General features: G+C 40.2%; 1 protein-coding gene across 3 annotated transcripts in view; it reads left to right on the top strand.

Annotated features, from left to right (window-relative positions):
* The window catches only part of PAG1 (phosphoprotein membrane anchor with glycosphingolipid microdomains 1), a 103,107-nt gene that overhangs the window by 43,269 nt on the left and 34,237 nt on the right, over positions 1 to 25,601 (top strand). Inside the window, exon 1 of one of the 3 annotated variants that reach the window (XM_063130884.1) lies at positions 19,437 to 19,484. The exons of the other annotated variants lie outside the window; for them this stretch is intronic. The gene's annotated coding sequence lies outside the window, so the exon portion shown is untranslated. Of the gene's footprint in view, positions 1 to 19,436; positions 19,485 to 25,601 lie in introns of those variants that run through there. 3 annotated transcript variants of the gene reach the window in all.

Genomic DNA, 25,601 nt, shown 5'->3' with positions numbered 1-25,601 from the left:
AGCATTCTGTTCACACAGTGTTGACCAGGAACCCACAAGCAGGACACAAATGCAACAGCACCCTCCCACCCATGTTATCCAGGAATTGGTGTACATAGGCATATTGCCTCTAATACTGGAGGTAGCACATAGCCATCAGGATTAGTAACCGTTGACTAGTAACCATATACTCTTACAGAGCAGCAGACCTGATGGTGGCTTTTACATCAGACAAACTTTGATGTGCTCTGTCTCGTGTTTCTGCTGCTCTATGGATACAGGGATAAAATTTCATATGAGAATTAGGCAAATTTGTCATAGTAATTCAGCACAAATAGTTTGCATAATCAGTATCCAGATTTGTGTGCTAAGCAAATTGTTTCATGAATTTGAGTGGGTGGAAGTGAGATTACCCTAATCTATGAAGTTCAGAAGGCTTCATCATTAGGCTAATGCAAGAAGCATTTATACTCTCCCCTAGTCTAGCCTTCTTTCTTTAATTACTTATTTATTTTTTAAAGGGTATTTATTTTCCAGTTGCCTCACAATACAGTGTTGCACCTAACAGGCCAGGTACAAACATTTTGTATAATTTTCAAGCTAGTTCATTTGTTACTTTTCCCATTCCATCTGTGTTTTGCAGTTAAATTCCATTCCATTTCTATAATACAAACTCCAGGCATGAGTTTGCTAAATTACATATATTAAGGGTGCATCCCTATGCATATTTAGACAGAAAAGAAGTCCTAAAAGTCCCAGCATTCCCAAGCTAGCATGACTGGCTGGGGAATGCTGGAAGTTGTAGGACTTTTTTTCCTTTCTAAACATGCATAGAATTTCACCCTAAGTCATTGTTATATGTACGCTATTTATATAAACTTTGCCCCATAATTAACACATCTTTATACTTACTTTTATCTTTCTTTGCATCCTAAGGCTCATCTACACCAAGCAGGATATTCCACTATGAAAGCGGTATATAAAAGGCAGGAGCCACACTACTGCTTTATAGAGGTATTGAAGTGTACTGACAGCTGTTAGGGCCCATGACACATCTACACCAAGCAAGATGTAACGCTATGAAAGTGGTATGAAAACAGTATATGGTATGTGTCAATGGGCCCCAACACTTGTCAGTGCACTTCAATACCTCTATAAAGCAGTAGTGTGGCTCCTGCCTCTTATATACCGCTTTCATACCACTTTCATAGTGGAATATCCTGTTTGGTGTAGATGAGCCCCTAGTCTCTTCCCTTAATCCGATGTGGATTACCCCTTACCTTTCTAATTTACTTTCCTCCTGCTACAGAGGAAGCTGACATGCCAAGTCACATCATTCATCATCATCCATCTAGCTCAGTATTGTCTACTACACTGACTGGCAGCAGCTTTCAGGGTTTCCGATAGGGTTTCCCAGACCTACTGCCAGGGATTGCATCTGGGACCTTCTGAATGGAAGCAATGTACTCTACCGCTGGGCTTGCATGATCATGGAGGGGGATATAAGCCATGTTGGCTTATTTCCTCTACTGCATGTGCCATTTGTGTGTTAGGGGGATTTGCATAATTACCCATACTGGTGCGGCTTGCAGTGTTATTTGCACCTGGTGAGGGTGGCTTATTGTCATGGTTAACAAGCCACACAGATCTCATGGGCTGTTATAGGGTTATTTCCTGTCCATGAGTGTGTAAACAGGCACTACTACTGATCTTTGGCCCTTTGACTACCTTTCTTTTTGGCATCAGCTTTAACTATTTTGAATATCTCCTGCTTGCTCTTCCTTCCTGCATGGACTGTCTGTAGCTTTACCAGATTATTGCCAGTGTAATCTAAGAGCTGTGATATGTGTATACATATTGACTCTGGACATCAGAAATCTGCATCTTAATTCAGCTCTGTCACCATGGATCTTGAAATGGACATGATTCTTGCTCTGTTTGTGCCTTGATAACACAGCTCTAGTAGCCAGCAGCATACTCAACTGGTTGGATCCTAAATTAGCCTTCTCCGAATAGAAGGGCTCCTACCGTCCATGGAAGGCTGTTTGTTTGTTTGTTTGTTTATTTATTATAATATATATATATACTGCTTATTATAATATAATCTCAAATAGCCAATTCTCTTAGTCTCTGGTTCAATGTGCTGTGAAAAGTGCAGGGCTTGTATCAGCCAGCAAGCGATGGAAAATACTCACTGTATTGAAAAATACATAAATTAAAACAGGGGCAGGAGATATCATGAGCTGCCAAGGTGTCTGCAAATCAATGGAAGGGCTGCTTCTGTGGGATGATGATTCACTTTTACCCTGAGTCCATCTGCAGATTCTTCTGCTCCTCACCTACTCTGAAGGGCAGGACTGTGTCACCAACTGCCAAGGAACAGAAGAACTGCACACACACCCAAATATCCTAAGCAGAGGATCCTGCTGGCCTTATCTTAGGATCCAATCCTCCAGAGCAAATTTTTGGAGGGTACAAAAGAATGCAGGAGAAAGGGAGAATTGGAAAAGCTGTCTCTGGCCTTCCACAGTTGGAAGCATCTCTGGAATTTTGCTCAGAGGATGCTCCTGCCAGCAGGAGCAAAGTCTGGGTCTGAGCACCATCTAGTAATGCTCCATTGAATTAAACCTTTTCTCTGATGCTTCAGTTCTGTTGAATTAATGGGTTTCTTATGGTGGTTCACTGTAGCTATGGCTAGAAACATGTTGTTCTGATAAATAATATGAAAACAAAATATTACCCAGGGGAAGCAAAGTAGCTCCAAAACAGTCACAATTCCGTAGTCTCCAAGGCCATGTCACTCGCTTCTGCACATTAACTCCTTGAGCCTCATTTGAGCATAAAAGTGCAACATTACCTTGATGGAATTTGACCTTTTAAAAAAGTGTATCTAGCTCTGCTTTGCCTCAAGCAACGAATGTTTTCGAAATGTTCATAAGATTTATGTGTTATTTCCTTTTGCTATTTATTGGATTGTACAAGTAGCATTAGATGTACTTGGATGTACATATACTGCTTGCCTTTTAGCATTAGATGGTTTTCTTCATTTTTAGGCAGGCTTTTAAAGAAATAAAAAGGCTAGAATGTGTAGTAAGCACCCACAATTTTCTATCAAATAACATAGGCCTTTTCTTCTAGAAGTTTGTTCTGAGTTTTGTATAGTTAATAAATTGCTGTAATGAGCAGGAGCAGGACATTTTATTTATTTATTTAAGCTGCTTCTATACTGTTTGACATGTAGGATTTCCAAGTGGTTGATATAAAAACATATACAATACAATATAAAATCCAATCTAAAAGCAGTATAAAACAATATATACCTTAAAAGCATTACAAAAAGCAGTAAAACAGAGCACTGTCATGATTGATTACAAGTCAGGGAAAGTCTGAGTGAGTAAATGTATTTTCAAGAGGCAATTTTAGCTCACCGCAGTTTCTGCCTCTCAAATCACACACATGGGAGAGTGTACCAGAGGGTGGGTGTCACTACCAAGAAGGCCTGCTTACATGCCATTATTTGATGGCACACTGTTGATTGTGGAATGTCCCTTAAGGCCTTCTTCAAAGATCTCAGGAGACTATTTTGTGTATATAGGGGAAGGCAGTCAGAAGTTGTTTAGGGCTTTGAATGTCAACAACAAAATCTTGAGTGTGGCTTGGTTGATAATAGGCAGCTAGTTAACATAGTGAGGCTAGACTGTTTCTGTATTGTGGAAGTGACAGGCTTGATCTGTTAGGAACTTAGATGGGGGAAATAGAGGGCCTCTATTGAGATTGCCATTTAATAAATGTGCCAAGCACAACTGCTGCATTGACTCTGCTCATTTGGGACTCATACTGACTCTGCAGTTGTCTCTGTCATATGTGGTTGCAGAGTTGTTGCGAAGTGAATGTAATAAAAAAAACAACCTTGATTTTGCAACCTTCTGATCTATTTCGAATTCAGGGTATTTGGAGAATCCACAAAATTGGCTCACGTTAAGCTTGGAAGAATTTTGGCTGATGTCATATGAAATGCTCTGCTGGGTCCAGTCAAAGTCCATCTGATGTAACATTTTGTCTCCAACAGTGGCCAGCCAGATGCCCCTGGGAAACTCTCAAGTAGGGTGTGATGGCAAAAAGCCACTCTCTGTCTGTAGCATCTGGTGGTTCTCAATCAGTCTTGGGCAGTCTTTGCAGGAAAATGTAGGGTGATGGCCCAGGGATAATCAAGTAGCTATTGGTTTTATCAAGTACAAGTGCTTTTAGACATCGTGAAATCAACATAGGCCATGTACAGACAGTATTTTGGTTTTGTTCCTTTAGTCACTAAAGTTTAGTGACTTATGTTTAGTTGGAAGAAACACCAGCCTCTGGAAGCATACTTAATTTAATAGCATCTAACTACCTTTATCATGAAAGATTATGGATATTGGAGAAACTGCTTAGCTTTAAGACATATGTTTATTTTATTTTATTTTACTATTTATCAATTGAGTACTCTAATGCATGGATGATCCAGCTGGTAGGTATATTGCACAGCAGGTATTCTGCATCCCCAGAATCATGTACTGAGATTAGTCTCTTTGCTTTTAAGGAGAGAAATGAGCCCCCAATCATCCAAAGATGTATTCATCCTCTTTCATCACCCAAATCCCACTTCAAATTCATGCTCTATCATTCATAATACAAGTACTCTGTTCCAGAAGCCCAGCCTATGTTCAAAGACCAAATCCATCCCAAAACAGAGAGCAGCAGAAAGGTTTATCCACACTCTCCTGACACCCTGTGAGATTTTCCTTCTTACTCTTTTGTCTTGCTCTTGATGGGTTGAAGCAGGCACACTGTCCATACCCTGTAATGGATATTCCAGATGTCTGCTTATACATTCAGCCACTTGGGATGAAAGTATAAAGCTAGCAGACACATTCCATCATTAAATCTAAGGTTGTGAGTCCAAAAAAGAAGCACCCGTATCATTTTGCTGCCATTTTAATAATGACGACTGGCAGTTAGGAAGGGGGCACCCAAAAATATATGAGTGATTTCCTTCCATCCGTTCCCACCCAAGTTAGATTGCTTTGAAAGGAGGAGGAGGGGAAAGTCCAGCGTTGTACATGAGAGAGGAGTGTCTTTGTGATACTATTCATTCTCTGTTCTGACAGAGAAAGCATTGTTTGCTCACTGTAATAGGCTTGGCAGCCAAATAAGGTAGGGATCTGTGCTGCGCATACAGATTCAGAAAGTAGCAGAGCGGACAAGAATCTGAAAATTCCAAGAACTGGATCACTAGGAAGGACTTCATAGCGTGCTGCTGTGCATAGATGTTTTATGGGGGTCGGGGGTGGGGAGATTGTCTTTGCTTGACAAGCTGAACAGTTCTGCATGAAGAAGCATTTTAGACCGGAGGTAATTCTTTTTTGTTTTTGTAATGATTGATTACTTAATATTGCTAATAAGCCATCACCTTAAAACAGAAATTTAAACGTCTAACATCGGCAGGCTTATCTAGTTCTTCCTGACTCTGAGGATCAGTTAGGTTCAGAAGCAGCGCCTCCCCACTGTGCGTATGTCGACTGGATTAACATTTAATGAGACAACTTGTGTGAAAAAGAAAAGGCCATTTAGGTTGCTTTAGCTGTTCCATTATAGCTAGCAACTAATGTTTATATGCAGTGTGGTTTGAGGATTTTGCTAATAGGAATGCATTGACGTAGAGCCACTAGACAAGATCATATTGCTCTGCATAGTTCTAGATGTAGTAGAGCCTTACCTCTTGATTGCTTCTTGTAGCAAAAACTATACTGAACAGTGTTGTAATGCTGTTTTCCCCACATCATACTATAGTTTACAAACTGTGCTAAAACTGACATTTATGTAGCAATTCAAATGTGGTTTTCTTCACCTTTGCTGCTTCAATGATGATTATTCCTTGATAACGTCTAACTCCTCAATTTCTTTTATTTTAAATCATGAATTTTAAAAGTGGGGGGGGGGGGCGCACACACACTTGAGAGCTAACAAGTCTTTTGGTTGTTTCTAATTGCTGCTGTGCCCTGAAAAGTATTCAGGGTTCAACAGCCAGTACAAGTGAACTGTAATGATGAAGTAACAATTGAGAAGCAGTCTAAAAATATCTGATTTGTGGAGGAGGGAACTGAGTGCTTAACTACTTCAAAGTTAAGGGGAGTGTGAGAATGGAACCAGGCAGGAATGCTACATTTTGAAAACCCTGTTCAAGATTGCCCAAAGGGAAAAAAAGAAATGGGATCTGTGGTAATCTAGCAATCTGTGGTATCAAAGCGGTATCTGATTGAATACCTGGACGCTTTTATTCTTGAGAACCCAGCTCATGCCATCTGTGGATCTGCTAACAAGTTCGGATCTCATGAGGCTCACTGTACTTGTGTGTTAATCCCCAGGGAACAACAGTTCCAAGTAGCAAAACACACTGTGTTGTATGTGAGACTCTAGAAACATGCTGCATGACAACAGCAGTCCCTGCTATCGCATTTTAAAAGAGGCTGCCAAACCATCTAGGATTGCTGTCTCATTAAGAGCTACAAGCTGACCAGCTGCATCTAACTGTCAAAGCTCGTGAACAAGTAAATGGGGCAGGGGTTGGTCCCAAAATAAATAAATAAGACACAATCTCTTACAGACTGCTTTGAGGTTACTTTCTGCCAGGAGATGCTTAGGACACAATCCTATGCATGTTTAGCTGGAAGTTGTAGAACATTTTTCAGTCTAACCATGCATAGGATTATGCCCTTAGACACTATTATATTTTTAGGTACATACCTAAGATTTGGTTTTTTAATGTTCACCTAAAAATGCAAAAGCATGAACGTGGCAACCGGGTGTTTGAAAATACATTGATCATACAGGTGCGTTTGTCAGAGAGCCTGGATTGGATGTAGCTCCCTGTTGAGTGTACAACCAATGATAAAGTCAACTTTGTTGCTAGCTTGTGTGTGAAGTGGTAAGTGAGAAGCTGTCTTGTACCAGATCAGACCATTGTTCATGTAGCCAAGTAGTGTATACTCTGACTGACAGCAAGTCTTTTATTTATTATTTCTTTAGTAGTAGTAGTAGTAGTAGTAGTAGTAGTAGCAGCAGCTCTGATGTCACTGGGGCAGAGACTCCGCTCCAGTCAGAACTCCAAAGGAGTGATCTAAGGTGCAGAACATTGGATAGCTCCTTTAGAGTTCTGACTGGAGCGGATTCAGCACCCCACTGACATCGGAGCCACCAAACTCTACTGAGTAGTAGTATGCCACTCCACAGCTGAAAAGGCTCCCAGAGAGGCTTACGTATAATCGATTAAGCATGACAGTCGCTGCCTGTAGGCTTGGAAGGCAGCAGCAAGGGAGAGGGCGTTCTTAGTGGTGGCCCTCCAATTATGGAATGATCTCCCCGAAGGGGCCTGCCTCGTGCCAACATTATTACCTTTTTTGGTGCCAGATTGAGACCTTCCTCTTTTCTCAGGCATTTAGCAGCATGTGATGAGTTTTAATCAGTCTGGATTGGTTTTATGGTTATGGCTGACTGCTCAAAGTTGTGTTTAGATATACGTTGTCTCTGTGTATACTGTCTGTCTGTGTGCTTTTATGTAAATAGTTTTAAAACTTTGTATACTGCATTTTAATTATCTTTAATCTTGGCAAACCCAGAAAGCTTCAGCTATGAGGCGGTGTAGAAATGTAATCAACAACAACAATTTAAAAAGAGGGGTCACACAAGGAAAAGCAGAGTTGGTGGAATAACTTTGCTGTCCCTCGGCTCAGACTGCTGGAATACCTGCTGCTGGTAACTGTTGAGGTAGGTGAAGACTTCATGAGGGAGACTTTTCAACAGAGCTGGTGGAGTAGCCCTGCTTCTCTTCTCATCTCCCTCAGCTCAGCCTGCATGTCTTTCCCATCCCCTGCTTCTAACTGGAGATGCCTGGATTGATCCTGTGACCTTGTGCATGTGAGGCATGTGATCTACCACGGTCTCTCCCCAAATGGTTGGGAAGAGACATTCCTTCCACTGACTTTATTTCAGTTCTAAATGTAGTAAAGGAAGGTTTAAATTATGTTAATTTCCGTCTCCAATAGTTCACGAAACAGAGAAAGTGTTATAGGGCATGTGCATAGTAGTACACATATGGCTTGTATGTTTCATTTTGTGTCCAATATAGCATCTACATTTTGACTTAAAGCAAGATGTCACTCCCTTTTGAGAGCTGCTTAAGGTGAAATGGGTACCTCACCAAGTTTTAATTATTTTTATCACCATGTGTTCTTAAGACATATGGGGGAAAGTGGTCAAAAGATCTACATCTATGTAAGTGGAGAGTAGTTGTGCACGCCCTCAAATGTATGTTCAGCCAGCCAGTTTCTGGGAGGGTCACTGAATACACATCTGATTATCCCAGGTTACAGAACCACTTCCCTCTTTGTACCTTTTTCTCTATGACCTGGTTCACACATAACAAGAAGCCACCAAGGGAGAATTTCCTCACAGGACTTCCTGTTGTGGTGACTCCCATGTGTGTGTGTGTGTGTACGCGTGCCATAGCTTGTTGTTACGTGGGAACCCCTGGGCTGTTTTAGAGCTGCAGGTGGCTTGTCAACAACCCCAACAATGCACCCTCACTGGGTCCACATGTAACAACAAGCTACAGTGTATCCCTGTGCTTTGAAATTAATAGGCTAACTTTCTCTTCACACTGGCTGTTTAATTTTACCCTGATTTTGCATCATCCTTGTATTACAGAATATGCAACTGTAGTGGTAGCTCAGGAAGAAAGATTAACCTCTATTGATAATATATCACAAATGGCTTTAGTTTTGTCTGTAAAATAGTTCTGCTTATTTGTTTTTTTTACTACGGTTCAAATTTGAAATATATGTAAAATATAAATGTTAAATGCCAGATTTGCTACATCCATATAGAGTTAGATGAGCCATACTTTTTGCGGTCATGCAAGAATGGAAGCTTGTCTGTAGAATTTATGTTTTACCCCCATCTATCAAGTGAAAAAGGCATGACTGACATTATTTTAGGTTAGGAAGCACATGGTTTTTTCCTCCATGTTCCTCATTTTCAGTGAATACATTTTGCTTCCTCATTGAAGTTGCATTACCACAGCTGTGAGGTAAGGAAGCCACTTGAACTGTTAAATTTGCAATTCATTCAGGATGTTCAAAATTGTTACTAGTTATTCCACTTCAGCACACGCTTATTTGATCTATGCTGTTCATTTTCTTGAAAAGTTCATGTGAAGTTATGTTATACGACATCTAGTATTGCCCATTAACACACACAAGTGTTATTTTACATTGGATTATCTAATAGTGATCTAAGTTTTCTGAGGGCTGTCCGTATGTAGCCAAAAGGTTTGCAAAAGTACATAAAAACCCCACCTCAGGGTAACCCTGAAAGCAGCCCAATGAAGACAGAAGAGGCTGCATTCGGACAACATGATAGTCAACAGTGGGGTAATAATTCAACAGTTGTTTATGTAGGGGGTACGTCCCACACAACATGATAATAATCAACCATGGTATGGATTAGGATCAATGGTGAGTTGACTATTAGTCTGCGCTGAGTTGACTTACTCATCCCCCACTCTCTCTCCCCTTCAGTCCTCTGCTAGTATCCCATCAGGCATTGCTGCTGCTGGAACTCTATACCGCTGGCTGGGCTAGAGCAGCAACTTGAGCTTTGACCGCTCTTGCCTTGTGACTCTGTGGCTGACAAAATAACCAATGGGGGCTGAAGAAATAACCATCGGTGCCCTCCACACAACACAATAACCAACAGTGGTTCAAATAGCCAACTCTGCACAGTGTTGCTTATTTGCGTTGCTTATTTGCATTGGTTATTTTGGCCAAATAACCAATCGTTTGTTAAAAAAAACTCCTGCCACACAACACAATAACCCATGGTGGGTTAAATAACCAGCCATCAACTACTTAAACCACTGTTGGTTATCATGTTATCTGAACCCAGTCAGAGTACGCTAAATTGATAGGGAGTTTTGACTATTTGGGGGGGGGGGAGCTGGGGGGCAGAAAACAAGGGAAGCAGGGGAACTGGACTGGACTGGGGTATCTGGAATCATTAACAGAAGCAATCAGTGTTGCAACGTATTATTGCAGGTCCATTGTAACTAACTAATGAAATTACCTAGCATAGTGTAGATCAGTTGCTGATGGTGTTGTTTTAAGAAATAAAGTTAATGGAGAATGAGACTAAATAGACTGAATGTAATGTGTACAAAGTCTGTATAATTCTGAATAACTAGGGAATGATCAGCACCATCCAGACCTGCTTTAGACCTTCCAAGGGCATCTGGCCAATCAATGTTGGAAACAGATGGCTGAACTAGAGGGGATCTTGGTCTGATACTTCAAGGCAGTTTGTGTGCTTATTATATTTCAAGCTGACAGCTATGATTTAAAGTTCTGAACTGAGCATCACGAAAGTATTTTAACTGGTGCTGGAGTCTACCTACTTAATATTCCACAAGTCTGTGTATGAAGCATACATTTTTCTGCTTGCCTTTCTATTATTCCAGCCTTAAAAGTATGAGAAAAGGAAAAAAAAACACCTTGCAACCCCTCTGTTGCTTTTCTTTGGTCCTCATCCTCTAATGTTGGTAGATGATGTATTGCTTCACTCAGCAAACTGCCAGGCAACAGCATTAAATAACTTTTTCAGCTGCACTCATCATTCTTTTCCCCATCCTGCCACTGCCAGTTGGCATACGGGAGCCTCTTCGCTTGGAGAAAAGGCCGTGGCTCAGATACTGTGACTCCAACGTTTCTAGACTGTGTTAACTGATCGCCTTGGCAGATTATTAAGAAAACTAAGATGAACTGCGGAATGTATCTATTTTTCCTTTCCCAACCTTTTTTACTTAGCTCCATTCACAGTCCTGAGAGTCAAATGTTCTTTACCCATTTACTGTAATTAATTTACAAGATGCTAAAGCTTAAAAAGACACTCTAAAGCAGTCTTTAGAGCAGCCTTCCCTAACCTATTGTCCTCCAGATGTGTTGGACTACAACTCCCATTATCCCCTGACAGCATTCCCAGACTGGAGGGTAGCAGTCTGGGGAAGGCTGCTCTAAAGACTCCAATCTTTTGTTTAAACAGGGAACTCACTCAGTGGTTGAGTGAGTTGTTGTTGAACCATGGGTTGTTTGTTGAATTGTGGGTTGTTGTGTTGTCTGGACGCAGGACGTTTTCCACAGAGTAGCCCTGTAATCATGCAGTGTGACTTATTTTTCTTGAAAAAGCCACATCGAGAACCCATGGTTTGTTCAATGTGGTTAATAAGCTGCACTGCATGGTTAGCAATGGGAATTATCCTGGGTTCAGATAACATGCTAACCCGTGATGCGACAAACAAACAATCCATGGTTCAATAACAACCCACACTCAACCACTGAGTGTGGGTTAATGTGTGGTGTGAACAGCCCCGGTATTTAAAGAAACGTGTTAGCAGGAGCTCTGAGGATGATCTCAAAGTGCAGAAGAAGGAAAAGAAGAAGCTCAAAGTACTTGCATTGTTCATCCCCATGCTTGCTTAGAAAGAAAGCTTGCAACCCAGGCTTCATGTCTACTTACAAGGATCTAAGAAGACCAAACCCATCACACTTACACTAACCACTTAACCCAGGATATATAATTAATTACTTTGTTTTAAAAATGTATTGATGAGCTTTCTATAAACATTTTCCGGTTAATTAGTATTATAGCCATATTACCAATCCCATGATGGTAAAGTACTAACAATTAAGTTAGATAGTTGATTCAGGTCTATTCAAACCATGTGTGACAACCAGAGTACTGGTAGTGAAAAGAGAATTGGACATAGATCCAGGTTCAAATGCCTGGCAGCCATGTAACTCACTGGGTGATCTTGGTTCAATCTCTGCTCCATCGCCTTAGGAAAGCCAAAGAAGAAAGGAAACAATGGCTGCATTCAGATGACACTGTTAACCCTTTTGTGGTTAGTGTGGTTAGGGCAGCATGGTTAATGGTGTCGTCTGACATGAGTTTTCCCTAACCATCTGCCGTCGCTAACCACATTGTGGTCGGTTTCACTAACCATGTTGTGCAACATGGTTAGCGGCACTAACCATGGCTAAAAGTGTCATCTGACACATGTCTATGGTTAATGGCGAAATCACAGAGATTCCTGTATAGAGCATCAAGCATTGCCCTGGCCACTCTAGCCTCTGTTCTCTATCACTGCTCCAGACTGCTGCTTTGCTTAAACGTTAATTGCGGCCACCATTTCGCTGAATCAGCTCCAATTTTGGTGCAGTAAAAATTATTTTATTGGGTGTGTTCTGTACTTAATTCTACTTCCCTCTTCCCCAGCACTTCGTAAACTTGGCGCAGTGCTGTTACAATGTCCCTTGTCCTACCTTGGCAACGTCACAGGTTGATGATGTGGCTCGACCACACGTTTTGACTGGCTCCCTCCTCCCCTACAACAACGCTAGCATGCACTCAAAATGGCCGATGGCAGCAGGGGAGGACCAGTTGCTCATTTAAAAAAAAACAGTAATCTTTAACTGCGCAGTGTCGCATCTTGCAGGAAGGGGATTACTTCTCCTGCTCTTAGTTTTGGCCTCAGGGTAAAGTAAAGTACTGCTAGTACCTTTTTATTTTATTTTACTCAAAAGTGGGAGACCCAATTTCAATCTGGACCGGAGGGGGCATAGGAGGCTTTACTTCTTTGCTCTTGAGCTCTTTTTTCAATGGATCACTTTTTGGCAATGCAAATTGCAGTTGCAGCCTCTGCTTCCCAATCCATATCAGAACGAGAGCTTTAAGTAACTTTTAGTAACATGTTATTTGACCCTCTGTTTTTCTCCCTGATATATGTGTGCTCACTATGCCCAACTTTAAAAGTGTCAGTGCTCCGTTGGCAACTGGATCCTTGCAATAATTCATGTATGCAATATCAGAATGTTGCATGAAAAGAAAAAGAGTAAATTCAAAATAAACACATTTGGTTGGATCCACGTTTAGTCATACTTAAGAATTAATCCATTGAATCCCATAGGACTTAACTTAGTTATTACTAGTTTAAGTCCCATTGATTTCAATGGGTCTACTCGAAGTATGACTAAGCCAGCCCATTTGAAGGTTAAAAAAAATAATCAGTAGGACTGAGAGGGGGGAAGTGGTGAGTGATGCTCTGAATTCTTCAGTAGAGATGGAAGAGCCAAACCCACAATTCTAAGATGAGATTGTGTGTGTGTGTGTGTGTGTGTGTGTGAATGAGAGAGAGAGAGAGAGAGAGAGAGAGAGAGAGAGAGAGAGAGAGAGAGAGAGAGAGGCATTACACTTTGCTTAAAATGACATCTTGCAAAGATTGGGGTCAACTGAAATGCCAAAAAGAAGAAGAAGTGATAGTTCTGCAGTTCTCTCTTTAGACAAGGGGCACGGGGTCCCTCTAAATCAAGAGACTTCCTCTTGTGGAAGACAGATCCTGAATCCAGCCCATAGTTCTTGATGTGATTTTGAAACAAGAAATTGCTGAGGAAACTGTTTGCCTTTTTAAAAAACAGTAGAGTCATCTTTTAAAACAAGAAATCTCTTCTCCATTCTTCTCCACCCCACCCTGCAGGGGAATTGGAGAAGAAAAAGAGAAGGAGGGCAATGAATTGTCCCTTTCCTGCACACAAGGCTGGATCCCATCCAGTAATGTGGATGGGACATACTGGATGTATATACTCACAGGCAGTGCTTTGCCCTTGGAATTGTGAAAAGTCAATTGCCATTCTGCTGGCACCTTACAGTGGAACAGCAATAATTCAGAAGCACTCAGAGTTTCCCATCAGAAGTACCCTAGACATCATCAGTGATACTTTTGCTTCAGTGTTCCATCTTGGATCAAGCTACTAAAACAGGTCTTAAATGAGTGGGCTACTCTCACCAATATCCATGTGCTCATTATTATACTTAAAATGAAAGAGAAGAGGGTACCGCCTCTATCTGGCATTTGCAGTCTGCTTTCTTGCTCTGATCTTGATTAGATATCCTAGTTTGTTAGTGGCACTTAAACCACAGTTTCCCAGTTTGAACATCACAGGAACTTGTGATTCACCAAACTATGCTGTTGGTGTACTCAAAGCTGGGTACACAAGATGTGGGGAGGGGTAAGGAGGGAGCATGTGGACCCAAGGCTTGTTCTTGGTCTGATTAAACCAGGAGAGGGCATGCAACTCTCTCTCTCTCTCTCTCTCTCTCTCTCTCTCTCTCTCTCTCTCTCTCTCCACCCCCGTTTTTCATTATTCACACAAAACAGGGTGAGCAGGGAGCACATGCCTTGTGTTAAAGCCAAATCATGCTCCCAGAAACCCCAGGGGAATGCAATATTACTTTAGAACACGGTACTCTTCATGCACCTTGTTTTAATGGGAAAATTAAATTAGATTATAATGGCAAATTTAGCAGTAGTGGGGGTTGCAGTCTACAATTGGTTTGGTGTGTGGGGGGGGAATTGTCCCCTGGACACCTTGAAATTGCTCACACCTGAATTAAGTTATGTTTTTTCATACCAAGATAGTTTATGTCTGAATCAGTTTTTTCTGTGGAAATAATTATTAGAGTACTGAAATTACACCAGGGACACATAGGTTCTAATCCCAACTATGGTTCAGTCATTGGAGCTGTTCGCATGACATGACAGCCCATTGTGGGTTATTTAACCCACAATGAGGTTGTAGTATGTGTGGGGCATGTGCGGCTGTCGTTTTGAATATGCAACCCCGACTGTTGTACGAGCCTGGCAAATGTGGGTTATGCGAGGATTGAATTGGGTATTAGTTATTGGCCCTTCTTAAATAGGACACTCTCTGCCCCTGACATCTGCCTTGATTCACACAAATGCACAAATCTTAAAATCCATTTTTATTGTATCATGCACGCCATACCAAGAATTTTTGCAACTATGAGCTGTCATCTATGCATTCTTCACATTCTTGAAGTGTATGGCCCATCTTGAGGCAATTGGAATGTCTTATCATCATGTTAGACTTCCATCCGAAAAAGGCAGTAGAGGTGACAATGAATAGTAGTGATTTTAAAAATTCTCCCACTCCCCTCATCAAGAGAGATTTCATTTCATTCCTGCTTTATACATTTCTTGCCAAGCACATTTATTTGGTTGGAATAACTAAAGGAAACAGAATATAGATCTTGCTGTTATTACCAAATAGAGACACCATATGGTGGATTTTGCCTCACCTGTAGTCTGCCTGAATTCTGACAGCAAGAAATTTAGAATTCTTCATGTTCACTTTAAAAACAGAATTCTCAAGAAAAAGGCATACTGAGTTTTGCCATTCTCCTTGTAAGACAAGGAAGCATTTAAATCAGATGATGGTGGAAAGAGGAGCCTTTACTATAGTATACCTTCTGTTTTACATAATGGAAAATCCCAATGAACATTCCAGAGAATTCAAATTGTAAAACAATATAAAATCCAGTAACTGATGACACCATATGTAATTTTCAGTGGCTTTGAAATTCTGCAGTTAGGCTACAGTGAGGGGTGGGCAGAAAGTAGGTGTGCAAATGTTTTGGACACAACTCCCAGTATTCCTGATCATTGGCCATGCTGGCAGGGGCTTCTGGGAGTTGAAGTCCAAAAAGACTGCAGCTCTGTCTTCTGCCCATCCCTGGGCTACACTGTAGCCACTACAGTCAGTACTATACAAACACACACACACACACACACACACACACACACACACGTACGGCAACCTTCGTTGTCTTGAGTGCCTATCCTTAGGTAGTCAAAACAGCAGTATCCAGGCATGGGGGAACTGGAAGGTTTGCAGAAAAAGAAAAAAATCATGGGGAAAAGCCCTAAATGGGGGTTGGGGGAGAAAGAGAGAGAGACCGCAAAACAGCACAATGAGAATTAGCCTGCCCTGTAGCCATGGATTGCTTGACCGACTCTTGTGGGGCAAATAGAAAACTGGGGTGGAGAGGAAATGAAATGAAGTGCCCTGGAAAGGGGCATGGCTGGCTAGAATCCTGAACAGGAGCACTTGATGCTGTAGTATCCCACTTTACAGGTCTCACTTGTGTTATACTAATCTCCAGAAAAGTTACTAGATTTTGGAGGTAAAATCTCACTGTCATTGTCACCATTTATCATGTTCACAAAACAAACGTTAAGCTTTAATTTCCTCTGAGAATTGCTGTCATTAGCTGTATGAAAATCCACAACATTCAGTGCAAGTCAAAGTTAGCTGAGTATTCATTTCGGCCCAGAAAGAGGTTTACAATTTGGTCTCCATTGGAAAGATTATGGGCCTTGTGATGCAAAAGAGTAATCCGCAGAATAACTTCCATTGCCTGTAAGAGCATTCAAGCACTTGGTTGAGTGCTCACGTTTTGTTTTCCTTTGAACAGCTGCTCTCATCCATGCTGCATCAACTGCTTTTTAATGTCTCTTATGCTTCAAAGGTGATTTAGGATGTAATCTGAGGTGCGACTGGTTGGGCAGGAGTAGGAATTAGAAGCTTTTTAGGGTGCACAGAGTTACTCTATTCCTTGTGAAGGCTTCTGCTATTCTTACCTTTTAAGAGTCAATTCATGCAGGGATTTTTCTTGTACTTATGAGAACTCTTAGGCATAATGCTCATTATTAATGCAATAATTATTAATGTGACAGTATGTGAACCAGCTTAACAAGGATGCAGCCAAAAGCAATTATTGCTTGAAAAAAGGGCTTATGGCTGTATCTGTGATAGCTTACAGTATGTCACACATTACATTTGTCCACATAAATGCATGCCCAGGGACACTCTCCACTCTCTGTGTGTACAATACTATTATGAGACATAGCCCCAAGTCCAGAAAAAAATCACTAGCTGAAAAACAGTAGCTTGTTTTGTTTTTCATTTATAGACTACACTGTAGTTTGGTCTAGTTGCAGTCCAGAAGAGAACTGTATTGCTTAAATTCTTTTATCATCGTTGAGACCTAAATATATGTAACTATAGGGTAGACTAAACTGTGATTTTAAGAAGATTAATTAAAACATTAAATTCACATTTACAAGAAATGGTTTCAGCAAAACAAAGATTAAACAGAAAGCAGGAAGCGTGGAGGAGGGGAGAAACAGCGACAAAATAACCACAAACAGATGTGAACCCATCCTGCATGTTGTACACAGTTCTATTGTGCACAATACACAAGTCACATTGTAAACCACTTTTCGGTAATCAGCCCTTTTGGATATTCTTAATTACAAAGTCAGGGAACAGAACAGTTGGTGCGTTTTAAAAATATATATATTTCAAGGCACAAACGGAGACTCTTATTTAAAGCCACAAAGTTTAATCCTCTTATTCCTCTGAGTTGTTTTATTAGAAGTCATGGTGGAAACATAGAAATGCGGCGGCAATCTTTCTAGATATTTGCTTATGTAATACTTTGATATGGCTTTTTACAGTATTGTTTTGAATTACAAACCATGTAGTAGCATTTCATAATTTATGTGACAGGCAATAATCAAGCATGTGTTGATGTTTTCTTATTTCTTTTGTCCATGCTTGACTTCATTTAAATGCATAATCCATTTTATGCACGTCTGAGGCTCAAGACATGGTAATGGGAGGTCTAGACAGGGCTTTAATAATATTTTGAATAACTGCCAGTCTAGTTATGAGTGAAAAGAGTCTGTTTTTCTAAAATATGCATACGTAAAGGATGTTCTGATGTGAGATTTAGCAACAATCAAAGCATGGTTGTTATCACTGAGGTTATTTAGGGAAACCTCTCGCTAAAGCAGCTGCCAGTGCCTCAGGCTTTGAAGTTGGGGCTTTGGGTTTGCTCATCCTGAAAAAGCTGCATTCAAATGTCTTTTCCAAGTACACAGAGTTGAGGTTTCTTAAGGTGAACGTTATCCAAGAGAAACTTTACTGCATGCCTCTTAGTGAATTTTTAGCCTTAAAGATTTATAGAGTTTTGAATCTTGTTCCTGAAGTGTGGCATCCTGAGCGAACTTGGGTCACATCTTGTAGGATGTGCTTGGTCTTTGAATAACCAGGCATTTTAGCTAATGGAAGCTGGAGCTGGAATAACGAAGTTCAAATCCCATACCAGCCATGAATTGGGGTTTATTTTGTTTCAGCCCTATTGTGAATGACCTTTTTTATGAGACTGTTTTGAGGATTGTAAAGCACTTTCCATGCATAATGCTCCATGTTTTTGTCCATTTGGCTGTCCGCCTTCTCTTCCTGTACAATTTAACTGTCCTCAGTAGGTGAGGTTCTGTCAGAAAGTTCAAACAGTAGATAGTTCAATAGCCTAATATGGTTCATGTACAACTTTTAATCTAATCATCACAATCAAATGCTGCTTTCCCCTGGGAACTACAAAGAAAACCACAGTGATGCTTATGAAGACTTAAGTGTTCATCGTCATCCATTAAACCAATCCTCAGATCTGTTTGCAGGATTACAAACTATTTGTGCATGTGTGGGTGTGGGTATGTGTGTGTGCTTGGCCTATGTCCCCCAGCCCAGTATGACATGCAGTCCTTGGGATCAAAAAGGTTGTGCACTCCTGAATTAAGTATTTGTTTATGAATTGGGTTGCTGTCATCTTAGAGGAAGTTATTTGGAAATCCAAATAACTTGGAGTACCAGGGTAAGTAAGTACTAGGGTAAGACCCAGGTATAGCAACAGCAAATAGATATTCTGAAAGGTCAGGCAGAACAAATGTACATCATGGGCTAAGGACCACCTGTACAAGGAATGTTTAGCATATGAAATGGACATGGCAAAGAACAGTCAGGCTAGAAAGGCAACATACCAAGGTGAGCAACCATCAGCACAGCTGCTACCTGGAAACACAGCTAATGTTTATTCAGAAGTAAGCCCCGCTGAATTCAACAGGACTTACTCCCAGGTAAGTATAGGATTGCAGTGTTATTGACAGTGCTGGAACTGGGAAAGCTGGGTACATTCTCCAGGAAAATAAATTCAAACCTTGTTCTTGATGCAAGGTCTCACCTATCTCTAACCCATGTTTCCATAAAGGTTCTCGCCTTTTGACAGGTTTCTCACCAGCTAATAGTAAATAGTAATTCTTCTAAAAAGGAATTTGTGCTTGTATTTCCCCCCATACCTGCTTCATTTAAAGTTGTGAGTAGGAAACAGGGGAGCCCTTGCCTTGGCGTGATTTATGGCAGAATCTAGATTGTGATTGCCACAGGAGAGACCTCAAAATGGGTGTAGCTATGTCGCAGGAGCAAGATAAGCATCTGAGGCAGCTTTGGATTCTGAAAACTAGACAGCATGATTCTTTCTAAGTAACTGACGTTTAGAAAAGAGATTCTCAGAAAGCAGATCCCTTGTCACTTGTTATTTGGAAAAGAACCTGTGTCCGGCTGCCAAGTTCTTCCCAGCTTTCTTCAGCATACTGTGACAGCCTCGAAGTGACAAATTCAGAGCTGACCTCACCGTGATGTATCGTTGAGCATCTACCTCAGGTTTGTATGAATAATGGAACTAAGTGGAGAGACTCAGAACCTAGAAGAGAAAACAGTTGGGAAAGGGAATGGGAAGTAGATTGTAAGCCTATGTGGCAGAGTCTTGCTATTTACTGTTTTACTCTGTACAGCGCCATGTACATTGATGGTGCTATATAAATAAATAAATAAATAAATAAATAATAATAATAATAATAATAATAATAGATATCTTATGGAGGAGGCTCTCAGTTACTGCAGCTTGTGTGGGCACACCTAGAACTGAACAAAAGACCTTACCTCTAATCAAAACCCTGCAAATGCTTTATGTAAATGAAACATGGGGGCAGAGGTTCAGAGAGAGAGAGAGAGAGAGAGAGAGAGAGCATGATTTGGCAGATTCCAAAGAATATTTTCCCCCTTATTCAGAACTGAACATATGTATTTTTTTAAAAAATAGCTGAGGAATAATTATTTGTGTATTTTGATTAAGGTGCCCCCCCCCCAAAGAGTCTTAAAGACAACGTCTAGGTCCTAATTTCATGTATACCACCAGTGTGGTTTCCCTTTCAGTCTTTTTCCTTGCGATGCCCAAAATATAGTACGTTCATCTATTCTCCCAGGAAAATTACTGTGAGCCCAAATTAGTCAGCATTTATACAGCATCATGTAAATGTAAAATGCTTTCGACATCTCAATTATAGTAATTGCCATGTGAATTTTGTTTGAAGCTTAAATTTGCATGCTGAGTTAGAAAAGAGCAAATCTTTCAAACTCCATCTTTCTTAAAATGACTTGTGTGGCCGAGCTCATCTTGCTTTTCTCTCCTTTGAAAGTAGGAAATGTCCTCGTCCTCCTCCCAGAAGATCAGATCTGGCTGTTTTTAATAATCAGTTCTCTGTGTGTGTTTGTGTTTAGTCACAGTGGGTAAATCTGCAAGCAAAGCCGGACACACAGTCTCTGAGATCGATTCTGCTTGTTCAGCAGATGGTTTGACACAATATGCTGCCATCTATGCCTGCTGAGTCCTAAAGGCAAATGTACCATAAGTAACCTTGCCATAAGCCTGTTAATGCAAAGGCAATTTTCTATTTTAAACTCTGTAAAGCTCCCCTTTCTTTGCCGCCTGTCTATTTACAGTGACTGCCCTGCAAGCGAATAGCGGATTGTTTGCTCGAATAATATGGCTAAGCCTTAAGGCCTTTTAACGGGCTGCACTTGCATTCATCCTACATAAAATGATGATACTTGTTGCTTGGCACATGATGAGCTGTTGTACTGAAAATGTTTGAAAGCATTACCTAAGTGCCAGAGCAGATGCACCAGTGTGTATATGTATGGGAGCAGGGAGGGGGTTGGTACCTTATCACGGCACAGAATGAACAAGTCTTGTCTCCTTGCATCAGTGAAAGCAGCTCGTGATCCAGCCCTGTGCATCTTTGACATATAGCTCAAGCTATGGGCTGCTTTATATATCTAAAATCGTTACAACAAAACAAGTTTGCCATCCGATAAAACATAGCAAGAGGAGTGGATGTACTACAAAGGTACCTTAAGGTAAACACGACCATGAAACTAATCAAATCAGACAGGAGGATATTTTAACTGTCAAGACGATATGGAGGTGTCACTTGTAAGATGACAAGTAGTGCTCCTGCTTCAGTGTCATTGTGCATTCCAAACCTCTATACACATCCATTTTTAATAGAGAGGAGCTGAATTTTTGTATGTTTCATGGTTTGTTCTAAACTGAGTGAACATGGATCAGTTGTTCTCTCTAAGCCTAACCTACTTTAAAGGCATGTCATGAGGATAAAGGGAGAAAGGGGAAGAATAATGTATGTTGCCCATTGTTCCTTAGGGAAGGTGAGATGAAAATGCAATAAATAAAACTTAGTAGAGTTGTGAAGGCTTGGGGGGGGGGACTGGAAACATTCAGAAAAAAGCCATCCCCTCCCTATTTTTTCCAAAAGCTTTTTTCTTTTTTTTTTCAGAAAAATTTGAAAAAAATTGAAAAAATGGATTATGGAATGTTTTATTTTAGCATGATTAATACAGCGTTTAAGACAAGGTGTTCATATATTTACTTCCCCAGATGATTTCTAAAAACTATGTACAGTATCAGATTATTACAATTTCTGTGCACCGAGGACAAGCAAGTCTAGGTTGCAAACTGATACTACAACTCTCAAATGCAAAAGCAAGATGCATTTCTGCCTCTAGGGGGCACTGCCAGTGTCAAAAGAGAAGGAAAGAGGTTTCAGTTTCTTTTTTTTCTTGTAATAATTTGATGCCAAACCAGCTTGTACATAATTACATTTTATGTTCCTAAGGTAACAAAGTGACTTTCAATCTGTAAAAAGTGCTAATATTGCATTTCCCCCCAATTCTTCTGAAAATTTCCATTCCCCCCCAAATTATTATTATTATTATTATTATTATTATTATTATTTATTTATTTATATAGCACCATCAATGTACATGGTGCTGTACAGAGTAAAACAGTAAATAGCAAGACCCTGCCGCATAGGCTTACAATCTAATAAAATCATAGTAAAACAATAAGGAGGGGAAGAGAATGCAAACAGGTACAGGGTAGGGTAAGCAGGCACAGGGTAGGGAAAAACTAACAGTAGAAAGTAACAGTAGAAGTCTGCACAACATCAAGTTTTAAAAGCTTTAGGAAAAAGAAAAGTTTTTAGTTGAGCTTTAAAAGCTGTGGTTGAACTTGTAGTTCTCAAATGTTCTGGAAGAGTGTTCCAGGCGTAAGGGGCAAAAACTGTTTGGGAAAAAAACTGTTTTCCCCACCCCATGGCTTCAAAATTTCCAGTAATTTTACATCTCTACTTATGACCCAATTCTCACAAAGACTTGCAAAATCAGAAACTCTTGTTGCAAGATGATGATAGTCATCATGATGTTCATTATTATTGTTGTTATTTATTGCATTTCTTAGTCACCTTTCTCTTTAAAAAGACTCAAGGTGACTTCCAACAAAATTATTGAAACATACAAAATATTAAAAAATGTAAATGATTTCTATTAAAATATCAAAACAAGAAAACAACTAAAATATCGGTACAGAATAAAAAGGTATACCTTCAAATGCCTGGCAGTAAAGTTTTAACATAGCACTGAAAATATGTCAGTGTTGTTGCCAGGCAGGCCTCACTGGGGAGAGTGTTTCACAAGTGGGGCTACCACTGAAAAGGTCCTCTTCCTTGTTGCTTTCTTTTGAGCCTCCTTTGGAAGAGGCACTCTCAGGAGGGTGTCAGATGTTGATCACAGTGTATGGGTAAGTTCATACTGGAAATGTTGGGCCCTGTGAGCCTGAATACCAGCTAGCATATGATATCTTACTTGGTGAAATACACCCTCATCAGGAGTTCTTAGCCAAATAGAAGTCTTAAGTGTAGTTCCAGATAAGATACAGGGAAGGGTAGCAGGAGAGAGGTAGGTATAAATCTGGCTGCCATTTGGGCTTACCAAAATTATAAACTAACTTGCCAAACAAACCTTGTGAAAAGTCTCTCTCTCCTAACTCCCTATTGAGTAAAGCAACCCAATTAAGTTTGGAGAGAAAGACCTGCTATTCATTAGTTGTGAAGATTTCAAAGATTGTATTAGTTGCAGATCATTAGATCTTATAATCATATTTGTTCTGTGGTATTAAGGGGGAAACCCACTGCTTTCAGATCATTCTCCCAGGGTCATAGATTAGCTCTCATTGCTTCAGCATCTTGGATAGAGTCTGCAGTTTTATATTTCCCCTTGTGCAGGAGGAAGGAAAGCAAGTAAATTGAACATAGCTCTGGGAAATTGAACAAGTTTGAATCAGAAATCAGTTTGTGTTTTATTTATTACGCCATTAAAAATACACTAAGGACCAGTGGAATTGAATAGCTATGTTTTTAAAAAGCACCTGTGAATTGACTGTCACAGATACAGCACCAAGGTTAGAATGTTTGTGTCACGTCAAGGAAATGTTTTTCTATGAATAAGGCTCACACATTCAACTACAAGCAATCAAGTGTACAGTAATCAAGTAATATCCATGCTTGTGTGAATTAGCCTTTGGTGGTTTTTAAATGTAGTATCATGTGGGCACAACCACACAATGCTCCTAGACTTTTGCATAGAGTTCTTCAGACCATGCCTAGGTTGTACGGTGTGTACTTCTAGTAAAATTATGAGCTATTTATCAAATTTAGAAAGGTATCAGGACTTGGGAGGAGTCTTATTTACAGCCATATATAGACATACGTAGTTAAGAATGACTACAGAAGGCAGGGGTCTGGAAACAAAGCCCTATGAGAAGAGACTGAAAGAAATGGGCATGTTTAGCCTTGAGAAGACTGAAGGGAGACATGATAGCACTCTTCAAGTACTTGAAAGGTTGTTGCACAGAGGAAGGCCAGGATCTCTTCTCGATCATCCCACAGTGTAGTACATGAAATAATGGGCTCAAGTTACAGGAGCCAGATTCCAGCTGGACATCAGGAAAAACTTCCTGACTGTTAGAGTAGTATGGCAATGGAACCAATTGCCTAGGGAGGTCGTGGGTTCTCCCACACTGGAGGTCTTCAAGAGGCAACTGGACAGCCATCTGTCAGGTATGCTTTAAGGTGGATTCCTGCATTGAACAGGGGGTTGGACTCAATTACCTTTAGGCCCCTTACAACTCTGCTATTCTATGATTCTATGATATTTGACAATCTGGAAGGAATGGACTTCAGTGTGGATCTGCAGTATTTAAAGTAGGGATACAGGTCATATTTGTAAAATTATTAATTATTCTAACACATCGGAAATTATTTCAAATGGCTGCTTTAAATGGTGTTAGTTGAATTCTTGGAAATTAAAGTGCTTGTTTTCTAAGTCTTCTTTGTTTTTAAAATTGGGATGCTTAAATACAAGTGTTTTGGAGATTTTAAAGGTATATATCATTTGTTTGGGATTTGAGGGTTCTAGTGTATTGAGCACAATTTTACTTGTCCTAATCATATACAAATACTTTCCCCACAAGTATTCTATGTCTTAAGGGGCACACAGGTATTACTCAGTTGTTTCCAGGAAACTGCTAGGAGACTATGCTGCATTTATTGGCATGGGATATCCCATGGAGAATATTTGTCAGGGATATAGATTGAGCCTTGAGGACAGGTTGCATATATAGTCAAGAAGACTCTGGTAGTGTAATATATGAAGTGAAAAATTATGTCAAAGACTGGAGCACTAATACATCAAAAAGCTTTCAGTGCTTTAATTATCATATTAAAATTACGTACAGTCATGTGCTTTTGGAAACAATGCCTTTAAAAAAAACTTAATTAGCATTGCCTAGCTGGAACTGTCAGCTGTCAAAGATTTATGGTGTCACAACCAAAAAAACACATTTCACGGACAGAGTTTTTATTTCTGTGCTCTTTAATGGCTTTGCCACACATACAATAAGCTAAAAAGCAGCATACCACTATTTACCCAAAAGAACTACAGTGAGGGGGAAATGCTTTAAAATTTCTTGTACTTTTAAGGCCGGTGAGATTACTGGGCTGCGTAATACAGCTTGCCTTCTCCACAGGTAATCCTTAGCTCACTCCAGCACTCGTATCTTCCAAATAGGGTTCCCACTCCAGGTGGAGGTCTGGGCAGTTCAATTCTGACAGCACAAATGGTCTTGACAGTGTGCTAAATCCAGGAAAACATAAAGCTTTTTCAACTGAAGGGGGATGATTGTCTCAATAAGCCCTAAGTTCATAAGCACTATAATTACTTCCTTGAAATAGGGTGTGAGAGGGAACGCTGTGCCGTAATTAGACAATCATGTATATTGTGGTCAGTTATTAGTTAAGGATGTAATCTCTGAATACTACACTATAGACATAAATTAAGTGGTTCGTGAAGTCTGTAGGAAAACTAACTTTGTGGTTAGTGAAGTCTTTGCGCAAATGTAACTTTTTTAACTTACAGGAAGATTTGCGCAAATTTGCTAAAGTGCAGCAAATTTGTGCAAATCTCCCGGAAAGTGTTTTTTAAATTTGCGCAAATCTCCTAAAGCTGAGTAAAGATAACATTAAATATGTGCTAATCTCCCTAAAGGTGGGGGAAATGTATTAAATTTGTGCAACTCTCCCTGAA

This window comes from Elgaria multicarinata, chromosome 7, assembly GCF_023053635.1.
Source record: "Elgaria multicarinata webbii isolate HBS135686 ecotype San Diego chromosome 7, rElgMul1.1.pri, whole genome shotgun sequence".
In the NCBI taxonomy this organism is placed as follows: domain Eukaryota; kingdom Metazoa; phylum Chordata; class Lepidosauria; order Squamata; family Anguidae; genus Elgaria; species Elgaria multicarinata.
The sequence above is the reverse complement of the archived record's forward strand: the minus strand, read 5'-3'. Positions and strand labels throughout refer to the sequence as shown.